Source organism: Sciurus carolinensis, chromosome 7 (assembly GCF_902686445.1).
Source record: "Sciurus carolinensis chromosome 7, mSciCar1.2, whole genome shotgun sequence".
Lineage (NCBI taxonomy): Eukaryota > Metazoa > Chordata > Mammalia > Rodentia > Sciuridae > Sciurus > Sciurus carolinensis.
In genome coordinates, this window is record NC_062219.1 from 100,543,019 (window position 1) to 100,560,790 (window position 17,772).

General features: G+C 35.2%; 1 protein-coding gene across 1 annotated transcript in view; it reads left to right on the top strand.

Moving 5' to 3' along the window:
- Nucleotides 1-6,872: 6,872 nt before the first annotated feature.
- Hmgcll1 (3-hydroxymethyl-3-methylglutaryl-CoA lyase like 1) overlaps nt 6,873-17,772 on the top strand; it is a 156,622-nt gene continuing 145,722 nt past the window's right edge. The window contains exon 1 of the mRNA XM_047558384.1: nt 6,873-7,053. The gene's annotated coding sequence lies outside the window, so the exon portion shown is untranslated. The remainder of the gene's footprint in view (nt 7,054-17,772) is intronic.

The following is a 17,772-nucleotide window of genomic DNA, read 5'->3' on the forward strand; positions in this document are numbered from 1 at the left end:
TTAGGGTTAGGGATAAGGAGTGTGGTAAGAATGAAGGAAAGAAGGACTGTATAGAGGGAAAAGCGGGGTGGGAGGGGTGGGGGGGAAGGGAAAAAAATAATGAATCAAACATCATTGCCCTATGTAAACGTATGATTACACAAATGGTATGCCTTGACTCCATGTACAAATAGAGAAACAACATGTATCCCATTTGTATACAATAATAATTAAAAAAAAGAAAGAAAAAAAAACTATTAAAAAAAAAAAAACAACTTTCTGGGAAGTAGTTCTCATGGAAGTTCTATTACTCACTTCCAGCCAACTCAGCAGAAACAGCTCTAAATTTGTCTCAAAGTGAAGTTCAATGAAGAACTACATGCTTTTAATAATAATTCAATAGCTTCATAAATAGTCCCTCTAGGCATGAACCTATATGTAGTACATACTGAGCATGGAAATGAGAAGCTTAGAAAGAGAGGGGAATCAAGCCTGCTTGGGAATGGAGGATGGCATAAAGATGCTGTTTGTTTCACAGTTTAAGTATCAATTACAAAAAGTGACTGCTTAAAAATGCCCAGAAAAAAAAAATATGGGGAAAAAACCCCCTGAACTTCCACTGGAAAAAAATTTAGCTCTCTGAGCAAGATTTCTTTTGCTATAAAATGAGGGGTAAATGACCATGTGTATAAAAGATGTCTATTTATTCTTGAATATCATGAGATGATAAAGAAAGAACAAAGACTTTGACAGGCACAAAATTAAATCCACTCTACTTCTTTTTACTTTAGAGTAGTAGTTTACCATTTCCAAGTCTCAGTTTCCTCATCTGTAAAATGGGGATAATAATTCATGCACATGAGTTAAAACACCCAGAGAAATGCTTCATAGGTTTGTCAGGTAACCAACATCATCTTTCCTTTGCTGCCCATGGAAAACAGATATGACACATTTTGAAACACTAAAGCTGAACATAAAAGTGTGCACTGCAAAATAAATACATTAAAAATAATCTCTTTTTCACCTCTAGGGGATTTATGTGCTTATCTTCATTCCTGTGGTGAAATTTAAAATGGGCGTTTTACTTATAATATCTACAATAAAGGAAATCATAGAGATAACAAGAAGAAAAATCTCATTGAGCCGGGAACTTTTAAGGAGCTCTTTATTTCCATGGCTTGTTATTTCTTGGTAGTAAAGTGGGTTGCTGTCAATTGTTCTTCTCACCCCTCCCTGTGCTTTCCCTTCCTTGTGATAGGCCTAGTCTCCTCAGCCTTCCTAATGTGGCATCCTGCCTGAAGTTTTCCCATTATCTTAGCTTTTCTCTCTGTGGCTCTGAAATTACATCACCTGGCACTTTACCGGCATTCTGCCCTGTTGCAGACATTTGAGCAGAGCATATTTCATTACCAAATTAGAAGTTTCTTGTGTTAAAGATGACTTTATTCTTCATTAGTCCCTATTTGGTCTTATATTTATTATGCAACTGAATATGCAATAAACATTTGACATGCTGATTCTGCTTTAAAATTGCTTTGTATCAACATCCTACAACTTTGGATTTTGATTTCTTACACTTCTTATTTAAAATGTATCTGCTTATAGTTATTTTTCTTCAGATGTCATTGACAGAATGTGAAGTCTTTAAAGCCAAAAATGCATATCTTAAATATCTTCCAATGTTTATTTTTTCATTAGCCATTGAGAATAAAAATTTTAAAATGTCTTTTTGGTAGATTGAACATTCTAAAGAAGTCATTAAACTTGAATTGTGCAGAGTTTCTCTAACTGGGGACAAAGTCACATATACATTTTTTAATTTGTTCTTCTTAGTTAAACGTTGCAGTGGAGTCTATTTTGACATATATTTATACAAACATTGAGTATATCTTATTCTAATTAGGATCCCAGTTTTGTGGATGTACACAATGGTGAGATTCACTGAGATTCATATAGGTACACAGGAAAGATATGTCAGATTCATTCCACTGTCTTTTCTATTCCTATGCTCTCCCCCTTCCCTTCATTCACCTTTGTCTAATCCACTGAACTTTTACTCTTCCCTTCCTCCCTTGTTGAGTGTTAGCATCCACATCATTTTTTAAACAAAGGACTGTTGTGATTCAAGAAAAGAAATAGAAAGTAAACAGTTAGTGAGCACCTACTATGTGCAAGGCAAAACACTATGTGCTCTATACTTCATAAACACTGCTTGTTTTCTCACTAAATACTACTTATACAGATTCAAAGAATGATATTGTCCAGGAATAAGAGTTAGCTAGTTTATGTGTTAAAGTCACATTTATAATAACCCACCAAAATATATAAAATGAAAGAAACATTAAGTTTAAGTTCACAGTTAATGGAATGAAAAGATACTTTTATGTATAGTGACAAAAAAATATGTGCACTGCAGCCATCTTATGAGCTGGAAATAGCTAATATCTATGTCTTATTTTTTAATACATTTGGCAAAATTAATACCTTTGTATCTTTCTGAATTAGTGAAAGAATAAATAAACTCTTGCATTTGGACATATATGGCTTATGACTTTGCTCTGTAATTGGTAACTAGTGTCAGTTATCCATCACCTGGTGGTAGGGAGTTACTTCAGTAAAATAGAACTTATTACTTATCCTCAAAAGAATGCTCTGTATCAGAACAATTTTATTGTTAATGGAACTTTCTAGTGACCAATGCCAAACATGTTTTAAAAACTATTATACTCTCCATCAATTCAGATAATCCAGAAACAACACATGTGAGAAGTTATCTGAATTTTTTAGCAATAAAGCTGAGATGATGAAAGTTTTGCTTCCCCTTAGGTATAATCCACTATTGGTATACTAGTTGTTCTCATTCTTTCTTTTTTATTGTTTACGAATGAAGCACATTACTGCTGTGATATTTGCCAAAATTCTTTGGTATCATTGCTTAAGATTCACCATATGTGTCTTTGATCCCTGCCCAGTAGGTACCTGGCAAATTGCCAGTTTGGCACTTATTACTGTAAGAATTTTGACTTGATCACTGACTTCTAATTCTATTCATACTGTTAGCATACAGACTTATACATAACCATCTCTGAGACCAAAGAGATTCACAAAATATCAGACAATTTTAAATGGATCCTTCCCATCAAGTACTTGCCACTTGAGAGAATTGATAAAGCCAGTCTACCTATTTTGAGGTGGAAACACAATTCCCTCCTCATTCCATTTTTAAATGCTTGTTAAGAAGAAAGGCATTACATAATGCTGCCATTTATTGTGGACATTTTATACAAAGAAGAAATAGTGAGAAGAATGGGAATTGGAATAGACAGTATGTGATTTCAGTCTAAGTTTTTTTCTTGTGGATTAGCTGAGACATCAGAACTATATTGTAACATTACCAGGCTGAGTCAAATTCAGTGTTCTTAGCTTAATTTAGCATCTTTTGTTCCCTATCTTTACTTTCCTGGAAGTGATAATAATTCCAGAATGCATTGAAAAATATGGCACAAACACAATAATCATAGAAAAAGTTTCAAGTCAGAATTCTGTTAAATATAGAGGACTAAGCTGACTTGAGTGGCCCTTCTGTCCCTCAACCACTGATAACAAGGACATCTCCAGAGGTCAAATAATGCCAAGAAATTCACAAGAGAGCATAAGCCTTGGCAGCCAGGGGCTGAAGTTTTAAGCACCACATGGGAAGGTACATCTATGCAGATGACCGTGTGAGGACAGGTAGCCAATTGAGCCCCAGGCATGAATCATTGGTCTCAAAAGGTCATGTTATATATAGGAAATAGAAAAAGTTCACCTGGTTCCATGAATGAGAAATTAATCATTGAAAGAAAATTGAAGGCAAGTGTTAGCATGCATGGTTTTAAGTACCAGACTCACAACACCCTTATGGTACTCCAAGCTACTGTGTTAACAAAATAAATAAATAAATAAATCATTGCTATCAAAACAATTAGAAATCCCAGACAAGCAAAAGATAAATAATTTGTTACGGTGATTTCAATATCTCATAGAAGATTGTCACAGGAAAAAATGCTTAGCCATCATTAAAGATAAGCTTTTATAAGCAAATTACCAACTACACAAGGAAATACTGTGTATAGGAAGAAAACTAAGGAACAGAATTATAGTGGAGAATTTACACTGCCATGTTATTTTGGAAGATTAATTAGACAATTATTTGTATAAAAACATTTATAAGATGATATGTTTGATACCTGCTTCCTTCAGATATAATTGAATACTGAGCTATACTTCAGAGGATTATTGTAGAAAATGATATTTATTTATAGAATACATATCTATGGATATTATGTATCATCAGCATCATTGTTTCAAATAATTTAAAATCAAATGAAAAGGCTAGAATAAAAAGAACAAATGGGAAAATACAATTTTTCTCAGAAAGGAAGCATATTAAAATATTTCTAGAATGAGAATGATGGGCAGTTTCACTGATATCTATAAGTATCTTTCATATTTCCCAAAGTTTCTATAATAAAGAACAGAATTAGAATGATAGGACATTTCAAGAGAGCTCTGAAACTTGGGGGATCATGTGTAATTTGATTTGTATGCAGGTAATTTTAGGAAACAGGAAGGAACTGATGCTGAAAAGTTAGCTAAGTGTCATAATGAAAAAAATAAAAGTGTCATTTTAAGACATGTAACTTCTCATTTGTTGTGGGAAACTTCTAAGAAGTTTACAATAAGAAGTGTTAAGCAGATACTTATTTCCAAAAGTTTTGCTTTATCCTCATTTTACATTGAACTTTTTATTTAGACTTGCAAGTGATGTGTACATATTACAACTTCTCGTTATTAAAACAAGTTCACATGATATCTCTCCCATCCCTTGTCCTTCTCCTCCTGTAACCCCTTTTTGATAAAAACAGTAAATATGTATGCTAATATTAATTATAAGAACACAAACCATTAAAATTTAATAATTGTAAGCATTCATGATAGAATATTAAACCTCACCAATAAAAGCACATATATTGTCATTCGCTTTCATTCATTTAAATTTAAATTTTTGTGATTATGGTATTTTGTCATATGAGGTGCCTTCAGGTAAAACTCACAAATATTTGCATACTTATAAAGTTCTACTGTTAAAAAATCATATTACTCTGGTCAACAGACAGAAATACAAAATTTTCTTAAGACCTTCTTAAGAAATTTATAAAATTTTTTTCTTAGTTGTAGAAGATCATACAATATTTGACTTATTCTAGTGGTCATGTTCTCCAAAAGTTTCTCCTTTGGATGAAACTTATTTGACATTGTTAATTGCAAAACGTTTTGAAATTTTAAATGATTAACTCCATTTTGAAAGTTACAATTTCTTGTTGTTCAAATTGAATCTTTGTAAATTCTTTCAAGTATCATACTCCATTACAGAATTACAACACAGAGAGTAAAATGTTAGTAGACATTAATGCAACCTGTATACTTCATGGAACATAATTAACAACTGAGCTAGGCTGGAAACAATATCTAATAGAGATTTGGTTCTATGGATATATAGCTATAAAATAACCATATTCAAGTGAATACCTACTGGGGTTTTGGTGCTTTAGAAGGTTTTAGAGGTATCCATTAACTGCATGACTTCACTGTAGCACCTCAGAGCATGCTCCAACCTAACCATCTTTGGTCAAAGCTGTGAGGGGTCTAAGATCTTATCCTCTGCCTTTTCTGACGCTGTTCTACTGAAAAATCCTCTGAACCCTCTCCATTCTTTGCCTTTTTCTTCCCTTACACCTTTCTTTTACCAGTGGAAGTCTTACCACCACACGAGTCATAATGATGTTTAAAAAAATAATTCTGAAGAGTAAATTCTTCCAAGTGTATTCACAATATGTTTTACAAGGTGATCTTTTGATACTTTTAGCGGGTTGTGGCAACCGTGTGTGTACAGTCTGTTCCTGGTTTATAATTGCTTCTGAAAACAGTAGGGCCAAGAGATATCCCTGGTCATGGACACCTATCTGGGCCTCCAGGAGACTCCAGGTACCCTGCTCAAGACTATTCTTAATGACTGTATTGTTTCAGTTGTAGGTTGCTGGGCACACTTAAGTTTTAGAGTGAAACAGTCCATGTATGCTTGTGCTTGTGAAGGGGGACTGGGATGACTGTGGGCAGTGGTCAGCTCCAGAACCATCTTCCAAATTTCCCACTCTCTAGGGATTTCTCCAATTTTAATGTCCTAAGTACTTTTTTAGAATTTTCCATTTGAATGAATCTGGGCTTCAATAACTCTAAGCCTTGAGTCACGTGTCTTAAAAGACATAATGCCATTTCAATATTAAACTAGCAGCACCAACATACTGATGATTTACTGACTCTTCCCTAATTTAGGACCTTCTAGCTTTTCTTCTTCATTAGATTGTTGTATACGTGTTTTAACCTTGGAAACTTCCTCAAAAATTTTAAATACCGTTTTTTGTCATAAAAAATAAGCACAAATGAGCTCAGCGATGAAAAAATCTACACTGAGCTACACCGCGTCTAGGAAAAAACAAACTCACTGTTACGAAAGCCCGTACCCCTTCCTTTCCCTTAAACCTCTTTCTTTCTATGTAAATCTGAATTAGGTGAGAAGTCCAATGGATGGACAAGTGCAAATGGATACCGTCAGCCCTGAGGGCAGAGCCCTCAGAAAAATGTGCCTTTCCTGAGCATCATCCAGCTCAGTTCCTTGCTTCTGTTTTCTCCGGGATCCCTGTGTCCTACGAAGGTACCTATTGTACCCCTGTGCCCTGCACAGCCGCTGGCAAGCGCCTGCACCCCACCCGTCTGCGCCGCCGCAGTGCGCAGAGCAGAGCTGGTGCTCGCCGCCCGCGTACGGGAGGCGCGCGTTCTAAGACTGGCGCAGTTTTCCAGCTGCGTGCCCGCCCCGCATCGTCCTGCAGGCTCCCTCCCACCGCCGACTGCAGCCCCAGGCCCCGTCATGGGGAATGTGCCATCCGCTGTGAAGCACTGCCTCAGCTACCAGCAGCTTCTCCGGAGCATCTCTGGATCGGGGATTCAGTGGCAGGGGCGCTCGACTCGGCGCAGGTACCACCTCGCGGCCTAGGGTGTTCACACCCTCATGCACAGTGCCAGCCGGCCTCTCTCTTATCGACCTCTTAGTGCCCTCTTCTCCCTTTATGTCATTTCTGCACCCCTTCCTGCGGCAGTTCTGCCTGTTATGTTGTGCCCCTTAAAGGTTTCCCATCATCTATCTGCTGTGAACCCGTAGACCTCCTTGCTACAGGTCAACCCAGCAAAATCTCTATCCGTGATTTGCAGGTCGCCTAAAGGAAAGGATTATGTCTGTGTTTTTCTTGGACGGGATGCATTATCTAATGTAATTTACATATACAGGCATTTTTTCAAGTACATTATCCTTATGTTAATTTCCCTCCTTATACTGTGTAACAAAGATGACAAATGTAAAGACAACATAAGACAAAAAAAAAAAAAAAAAAAAAAAAAAAGAAATAAAGCCAACAAAGAGGTTAGGAAGACATAGTAGGACAAAATTATCCATCAGATCATTAATTGTCCCTGATGTATCTGTGCATCAACAAGCTTTAGTAATATTGAATAAAAGTTGTAATAATGGCTATTGCAGACTAAAATTTATTCCCACATTATTCCTGAAAACCCACATAAAGATAAGACAACTTAGTAGTATCCACATATTAATAATTTAATACATGCTCAACCAAAATATTAGAATGAAGAAAAAGTATATAAATAAATTACTTTTCCCTGAAAAATTTCAAATCTATAACAACATTAAATAACAATAATAATTGTAGTATAAATATTTGAACATGTTAAAAGGGAGGCATCCTTATGAGGGCTTGGATATTGTCACTTTTTTGATTTACAGGTGCTGAATACAAAACTGTTCCCAATCCATCTTGTAAATGAAATAAAAACTGATCTTATTGTAATATTTAGTGGACAAGCATAATTTTGCTATGTTGCATTACATCAATTATTCTAATATTAATTTTTCTATAATGGATTGTCAGTTTAGTATAGCAGTATGTGCAATTATAATCTTAACTCAAGTAGGAATTCTGCATTTGTGGATTCACAAAAAGATGCTTTGTTCCTCATTCCTTAAAAGAGGACCAGGATCATCTAACTTAAAACCTGTTAAAGTCAGTGGTTGAGGGGAGGGCGATCCTTGATCCCACCTGTTTGTTTGCTTAATTTTGTTGAATTTTCCTATTTCTTCCTATATTCTGTGTGTGTGTGTGTGTGTGTTTTAACAAGGGATTGAATCCAGGGTCACTTTATCACTGAACCACATCCCAACCCTTTTAATTTTTTTTTTTTTTTTTTTTTTTTTTTTTTTTGAGATAGGGTTCACTAAGTGACCTCAGGCTTTGCTAAATTGCTGAGGCTGGCTTTGAATTTGTAATCCTCCTGCCTCAGCCTCCTGAGCTACTGGAATTACAGGCATGCTACAGGGTGCCCAACTCCTACATTGTTTTAAGCTTCCTATTGTAACTTAGTTAATATTCTTTACTTCCTGTCCAGTCTGTTTGATAATCAGAAATCCTTCACATTTAATTCTCAAGTTTGAGATGATATGACTGACTTTTAGTACTGGGTGAAACTTCTATTTCCTGTCTCCCCCATGTTCTGATATACATATTTTGTGGAAAGCCCACAAAAGGATAAAAATGATGAAGGATAAACTGATAGGTAAGAATGTCTACTTTGCCCTGTTAAGATGCAGAAGCAGTGCATTGACAATGACTAGCATTACTGATGAAGGAATATGAGAAAAGGGATTCTGGGACTCCCATCACCTATTGCAGACTTCTTGTTCCTTTCTGAAGATACAGCTAAACCCTCTCTAAATATTCCCTTTTACCCTCCAACTGTTCTGCCTAGGAAACTCCTATGCATTCTTCAAATATAGTTTAAAAGTCACTTATTTTGTCCGACTCTTTTCTCCCTTCAAAGTTAATTCCTCTTTCTCTCTGTCTCTGGTGTTTTATAAAGAATTTTGTTTTTGTCTCAGTTCTATCAAACTGTAATTTTTAAAAAAATGTTTCTTCCTATTTGAACTCACAGCAGCATTGACACCTGACACTTGGCATTTTGAAATGATCTTCTCTGGCACATGTTGTAACAACGTTTACTGCTTTAAGCCCTGCCTCTCTCTCCCTGCCTCACTCTCCTTGGCAGGCTCAGTGCTTTTATCTGCCTGGTTCCTCATGACTGTCTGCATTTCTCCCAGAGCTTCTTAACCAGGTTCGGAGTTTCAGTTATTATTTTTTTATAAGTGTCTTCCAGATTTATATTCCCATCTCTTTCTTGAGCTGCAGTCTGATGTTCAGGTACTTCCCATGATATCACCACTCAGATATCTCAAGAGCAATTTAAACTCTACATTTCCCAAATGGCATTCATCTTCTACTTCTTCCAGCCTTGGCCTCTCAAACATACCCTACTGCAGGGAAGGCCATCACAATTCATTCAGATATTCCAAGGAATAAACCAGAATCTCCTTTTCCTTCATTTCCCCACACCCAAGGTATCACAGAGCCCTGCAACTTCCATGATGAAATTCCTTCAAATGCATCTGATTTTCCAAGTTGCTGCTACCACCAATTTTCATTATCATGCATATGAATGATTGAACTGTTGCAATTGTCTTGTTACTTTCCATGCATCCCTCCTCCAATTCACTGTCTATATAAATGAGAAATGTTCTTATTACAAATAGAATAATGCTGTCCCCTATTTCACAGCCATCCTTGATCCTCATTGCTCTTAGGAATGGACAACCCATTTTTAAATATGTTCTCTGAGGTCTCCCATAGTCTTTTCATTACATCACTCACCAATATCATCTTAAGCTATTCTCTCTTGTTCTTAACACTTTAGCCACAGGAGCCGCCTTTGAGTTCTCTGTAAATCATGTTTGCTCTGAAACATGGTATTTGCTTGTTTTTCAGTCTCCTAGAAAAATTCTTTTCAACTAATTAGCTTCTTTTCACTGTTAGCTCTCAAACTGAATGCTACTTTCTCATGAAATATTTCCCAAACTCTCAAGGCCAGCAGTCTGTGTTATATTTTGTTGCATAGTCACCTATTTGTTAGATATAATATGGTTTACATATCTGTTTCAACATATTTGATGTTTAATCTCCTGGCCAGACATTAAGTGCAATAAGAGCAAGGAAACAATTCATCACTGAATTCTCCGTACATATGGAGTGTCTGGTTACAGTTTTTGATGGCCAACAAGTACTTGTTGAATGAACAAAAGACTGTTAACCCTTGTAGACCATAAGCATCATATACTTCTGAAATTCTTCTGAACATTTGTTCAGAGCATAAAACAATGATTGGCACATTGTAGTACCATTATAAATATTTGTTAAATTGCTAACATTAACAATTGTTAAATTAGTGTAAAATCAATAAGAATCAGAACAGGTTGTCAGTAGTTTGGTCTAAGTGTAGATGGATATTGTTATTGCCTAACCTTTTCATTGCATAGGAGTCTTACATTTCTTTGCATAGTCTTACTTTTTCATTACATGAAGTTTAACAATTTAATGGCCGATGTAAAATGCGTTGGTGTAAAGGAAAGACTTACTCTACCATGGGTCCATTAATTGAATTCTTTGGGTCAAGGTATATTTGCTAATGAAATGGTTTTTCAGAAAATTCTCTTGATAGACGAGGAGGTTAAATTGCTCATTCTTTGGCTAAAGCTATTTCTTGGGACCTGGTTTATTTTTCATACTTGTCTATCATTGTTTCTGTCAAAATGGTTATAATGAACCTGGTTTAACTGGTAGACTTATGATGTTTTGATTAAATTTCAAGTTCCTGGTTCAGCAATATCTCTTTGATATTTTAAGTGCTGCTAAAGCAGTAGCTTAATCTCTTCAATATTAATATACCTCGCTTCAACAACAATAAAATTTCCAAGACCTAAATTCTAATACAGTTTTTCAAACCTTTTAGATTTCTAAAAGTAAAATTTTAGATTATGTGAGATTAAATTTAGTGTTGCTCACATTAGATCCTGACTCTTCATGTTTACTGTCAGTAAAATTTATAATTCCAGGTATGGAATTTAACCTGAATATATTATATTTTTGCTTAAATGTAATGAAAGAGCAATGTAACTATATACTTTTAGTTGGCAACCTTGTAGCTGTTAGTAAATGTATTAAGTACCTTTTGATTACTGGGGATCAATTTTAAGATAGGACCCAAACTACTATCCCACCTCTGTTTTCCACTTATTAAATACATTCTTTGTTCCTTCCTCCTTTTTATTCCTTCTTTTTTGGTGTATTTTAAATACTTCATTTTTAATATTTATTTTCTCCTGCATTAGAATTTAGTTATATTCTATTTTATTGTAATCTTAATTGCTACCTACATCAACACACAACCTTGATTTGTTAAAATATAACAAAGTATTACTAATATATTTATTAAATGAAAATACAGCTCATAAAACTCCACTTACTGACTTCTACTCTTTATTTTTATCATCATATATAGTCATTCCCTATATGGTATATGTACAAAACCATGTATTCAGTCAATATCTATTTATATTTTATATACATATTCCCTTTCCTTTGCTTTTCCTTCATTTTTATTTCCATCCTTATTGTCTTTCAACCATAAGTATTTGTTTCAATGTTTTTCTTTAGTAAGAAGACTGCTGGTGATTCTTTCAGTTATACTTTGAAATAACAAATGCACATGTGTATAACTACATACCCACAGATATGTAAATATTTGTGATTATAAATTGATATTCCTATAAATATATTTGATATAAAGAATTAAAATACATGACAGTAGTATAAAATGCATATTTCTTAAGCTGAAAACCATGATATTATGTACTTTTTCTATTTTTTGTTTGATGGTAGCATACTTTTCATTCTCTTTATTTTCTGTTTCTAATCATATAGTATGATATGTCTAGATTTAGTTTTCTCTCTATCTGCCTTTGTAGCACTTCTTGGATCCATGACTTAATGGTTGTTGGTTTTCTGCCATTAATTTTGTGTTTTACAACCTTTATTTTCTCTCCATTGTCAATCTGAATATTTCTTCTCACTTATATTTCCTTCACCAATTCCCTCTTCAGCTTGTCTGATTAATTGGTAATCTAGTGTATTGCATTTTTAATTTTAGTTATCTATTTATTTAAAGCATTTCTGAGATTTTTAAAACTGAACTTTACTTCTCTATCACAACTCTCTATATGATCATGATTTCTAAAGATCTATCAGAATTATTTACATTCCATTGCTAACTTCAGTATCTAGGTTTCCAGTCAATATGTTGCATGTATTTTTTCTCCTGTTATGCCTACTGAATTTAGATTGTATATTAAACACCTGGTATGAACTATGACATAGTTTGAGACTTTCATTGGTACTATCTTTCTCCAGAAATGATTTTTTTTTCTTTTTGGCAATCAGTAAATGTAGAGATGTAATCACCTTAAACCAGTAAGGTATTTAGCTGGTATGAGGTTGGGTCTAATTTTATTGGTTAGGGCTTGACTTCTCCCCTTTCTCCTTGCTTTTATTTTGTAAGCCCATCAGATTGTCTTAATGAAAACCTAGGATTTTTACTAGGATCTCTCCTCCTTGATGGGAACTGAACTCAAAATATTGGCTACATAGGAATGTTTTGATACGTTGTAGAATATTAAAATCAGACCAAACAGTTCTATAAACAATTATCATTCTTCATGATGAAAACTTAACAATCGGTTATTCTAGTTTTTGAAATACACAGTACATTATTGTTATCTGTAGCCCTCCTATTGTGCAACAGTAGCACACCAGAACGTCTTGCTGTAACTCTAATGATTTTTCATCCCTTTTAATTTTATATTTGCTTGAACATGTTTTGCTCCTGGTTTGTTCTATTTTCTCTCTTTTCTGTACTTTATATCAGTTCTCAAAAGTGTCTTGTAGATTTTTTGATTCTTTTAACTACGTGTATATGTTTGTATCTGTTTTACATGTTTTTATTGAGTTAGCAAAAAATAACCCTTTTCCTACTGGGTTTGGCATGTGCATGCATCTATTATTTTGTGTTAAATGTATCTTTTAAAAGCTCTTTTCTAAGTACTCATCTTCCTAAGACAACTTTGAATTGAATTGTTTGCTGTAAATATCATATATTTTTTTTCATATTTTCTGCCTTAAATATCATCATCACTAAAATCCTTACATTTCTAAACTTTATGGCTTGTATCTTTTGGGTATTATTTTATATTTGAATCAGTACTATTGTTGGAACAAAAAATGTATCTCAAACAATGAAATCATTCACCTTAAGATAATCGTCTCTCATTTTTACACCATAATTCCTCAAATAACTGGTGCCAGGCATTTTGCCACTCTTAAGACCATCTTTGTTGCTGTAGATATTTGACAGCTGAGGGGAAAGTAAGAGTTCCACAGACTAGTGATACTGATTTGCGGTCCATGATTTAATCATGGGAATGATGAAGAATTGAGAGGATAGGTATTCTTGGCCAGGACTTTAATAGGTGAGCCTCTATAAACAATGAAAAACTATTTTTAAGATCATGTGAATTAATGGTGCAATAGAGAAAAGTCCAGTGAATTTCATTAGAAAACAAATAGTGGGAGGGTAGTCCACCAGGACATGAAGCACTGCAGAATGGACTTGGTATTTGGGATGAATGGAATCATTGTGGCCTAATTTGAATCTGAACACAAAGGGAAAGGCAGAGAACTATGTGAGGTTCTATAGAAGGAGTAGAAAATTATTGGAAATAACATATTGGGAGATAACTTAAGAGAATCTGTTCTTTTCAGATGAGTTCACACTCTTTGGTGAAATAAGGTGGGTTATCAAGAGGATGAGTCCTCAGCAGTCTCATGGTGCCTGTTTCTTTGAGTGTCTCAGCATCAGCCAAGTCCTGGATTTATTATTTTAAGAGAAATCCTCATTTCTTTAGCATGAGGACTCTAGATCTTGGTGCCACCTTTTATTACAATTGATTTCTATGCACGTTTGAAAAAAGTTTTAGATGAAGGCAAATCACATTTGCTTCTTCAAATGCCTGCCTTATGCATGCTGAGACCAAGGCCAGAAACCCTGGGGCTTATGGCTTAGTCTTTGTGCTATTAGGAAGTGTGCTTTTTGATGTTTTATAAAAGATATAACCATTTTTATCCTCCTCATCTTTTATTTCTTAATCAGTTAAGCTATCTTATTTTGTGTGAGTTTCTTATTCCAAGGACTTTTATAACTATACAGCTACCACTATTTAATTCTCAGTATGTTCCAGGCACTGCGTACTTACTTTACATGCAATAACCTCATTTAATTCTCACAATAACACAATTTAAAGATTTAGGAAATGTGGCCCAGAAAGTTGAAATAGCTTGCTCATGACCAGCAGCTAGTGAAAAGCAGAACAGGGATTTGAACTCATGCAGCTCTGGTTCCAGAGCCTGCAGTTTTCACCACTACTCCAGTGCTTCCTTTTCTGGTGACAGGAATCACCTGAGGTGTTATTAAATATGCTGGAAATTCTGATTCAGCTGCTCTGAGCTGGAATCCAACTGTCTTTGTTTTTACTCACCCGTTTGTGAAAACACTGTGCGGGATGCTGCTGCCACCCTCTACCCCTGTATCTGCTGTCGGAGACTCTGCTGTCATATCATGTTTCCTCTCATCTGTCTTTCCAGAGCTCCTGGCTCTTGCCCATGAGGAAAAAAAAAAAAAAAAAGAAAAAACTGCTGTGAGTTTTGACTTCCCTTCTGTCCTCTTTGAGGTTGAGACTAGAGTTCAGCCTGGAATAGAATTGCATTGGATACAAGAGGAAAAAACAACTTGGTTTCCAATAAATTTCCTGTTCCCTTCAATCTTCAATACTCTCTGTCCTTGGATTCTGTTGGCTCCTGTGTTCCTTGCTTTCTCTTATTCAGCTGGCTTTCACATCCTTCCCTCCCCTACTCTGTGCTCTTGTTTTTTTCATTAGCTCTGAGCTCCTCCAAGTCTTCTGGCTTTCTTTATGCTTATTCACATCTGTGCTGTAACTTTCCCTGACCCTTTCTTCTCTCCTCTTCTACCCCCATTCACATTTAACTTTTAGTTCTGTTTCTTTTTATTACTCCTAATCAACCAAGAGGCTAGACTGCATGGACCCATAGCTTTATGGGTCACTGTCATGTAACACATGGTCTTTAAAGGAGATGAAACAAAATGATATATTAGACAACTATCATTTTAACAGAAATGCTTACTCAAAAGTGATTGTCCAGGCTTCTTGAAGCCCTAATAAGAAAGCAACATTTAGAATGCCATCTTCCTACCACTGTTCTGACTATTGTTAATCTAAATAGGTAATGCAATTACTGCCCAGGTGAGCAGAATTTAACTTCTGGAAATATTTTGTTTGGTTGGCAGTACACTGTAATATAGGTATATGCAAATGTCTTTAAAATAGGGCTTGCACTCTCTCTTCATGTACCAGACTGCCTTAGACATCAGGGTTACCTTTTTTGGCTCACGAGTATTTGCTTTCGTGATTCTGAATGGTCAGTACATGGAAATATTTGAGAAGGTCATCCAGGACATTCTGAATGTCAACATATTTTTCAACAATGTAGAGATTCACCATAATCATTTACCTGGCAAGACATCGTTTTAAATTACCAGGAGTTTTGCCATCTTCTCATTTGGACAAGCTTCCTTATTCTGAGTGATCAGAATTCAGATGTAAATAAATACTCAAGTGTTTTAAATTTATTCATCTTGGATCTAACTATGTTTATAAGTCAATGTGTATGATATTTTCTTACAGAGACAATATTGGGGAGTGACTCTTATTCCCAAAAAATTCATTCTGAAACCCGGCTTTATATGAAAAAGAATCATACATGAAGGGGACTTTTAGAATTATCAGGTTCATGGATGTTTATAATTTTTAACTTATTTTTCATGTCATCTATATGAATGCTCAGTAATAAGATTAGAAAAGCTTTCTGAAAAATAAAAAAAAAAATACATGAACAAGGCTGGGGGTGTAGTGCAGTAGTAGAGCATTTACTTAGCATCTGTGAGGTCCTGGGTTCAATCCCCAGCACTCCCCCCCCACACACCCCTATGGTTGTTTGTCATTTATGAAGGAACCAGAGCTTTGAGTTAGGCACATGGTTTTGATAGGAGGAGCTGGGTGGTGAGGACCATTGTGGGAGGTGGGACAGAATGTTAGGGGAAAGAAAGCCAGTAGAGCTGCTGCCTTGGCTACATTTTCATTCTTCATTCCTATGTTTCTTCAAAATTTTTCCATTCAGATTTTTACTTGGGTCATTTTTCTCATGTAATTTTTTCTTGCAATTAACCTAAAAGCACAAAACTGTAACTTGTTTTAATCCACTGCAGGGGAAGATAGTGAAAAGAATAGTAGTCTTTGTGGTAGAGGTCAATTTGAGGGTCAAATGGGATTTGGATAAGTAAAGGTATTTCCGGTCAGAATAACCTGATTGAAGATTGATGAGCAAAATTAATAGAGCAAAATCCTGGAGTGTTACTCCTTCAAATACACACACACACACACACACACACACACACACACACACACACTGTGTATATGTATGTGTGCAGAGATATTAAGAGATATTAATCTCTGTGTTTATATTCATCTATCTAATCTATCATCTCTTAAAAAATTTAAGGTCCCATAATCTTAAAATTTGCTTCATTATTTTTTTCCAATTTGATTTGAGGATCGATGCTTTTCATCTTTTGTAAGTGTTGAAACTATGTTTCTTTTGTGCACTTCACCTTTCTCCTGCCAACCCCAGTTCTTGAACAACCCCATCCTTGTTTTCCCTACCTAATGTGGTTAAATAGATTGGAATATCTCTTTGTTAAGTATATGGCAATTGTATGGATGAATTGGGTTTTTCTTTAGGGGCTCATCTACAATTTACATTCCTTTCTGTTATCCAGAGAAGGTAAAGATTTATATTCTCATTAAATGCTTGTTGAAGAGTTGCATATGATAAATACAGCAAACATCCATGATATCTACATTGGTTGGGTTTAGCCAAATCAACTGCCTTTGAATTGCCCCAAAATATATATATTTAATTTCATTAAAAGTATTATTGCCATTATTATTATGGTGCTGAGGATCCAAAGATTGTTTTTGAGTACTAGCATTGGTAGTTTTAGCTCTTTTTTATTTTTCGTATTGGACTATAATGTCCATTTTTAAATTCTGGTACTATAGGGAGTTATAAAATCTTTTCCCTTTTTTTCTAAGGTCAGAGAAATTAGAATCTAGCTTTTAAATCATTTCCCATATCTGTGCTTCTATTGAGTTAATTCACACAGTGCACAAGGCACATCTTCAGGACTCTCCATTTTACAGGAGTAGAAACACCAAGGGGTATAATGATCCCCTCGGGGTTAAGCAGCTTCTCTGTTGCAGTGTCTAAGCTATGGTCTCTGGTTTTGAATTCAGTATTTGGACTCCGTCTCCCACTGATAGTGAGCGCGTCAAATGTCACCTTCTGCTTGTAACTTTCCAAGTCACGCTTCCTTGGATTTGTGAAGTAAGGGAAATACAGATGGCAGGAAACTTCGACTATATAAAAACTCCTTTAATGCAAGTTTCACTCTATGAAATCAGCATTTCATAAAGTCTTTTTGGTGAACTTTATTAACAAGCAATGGGGTCTAGGAAGCTTGGCAAACAACGAGGCAGGAAACCCCAAAGAG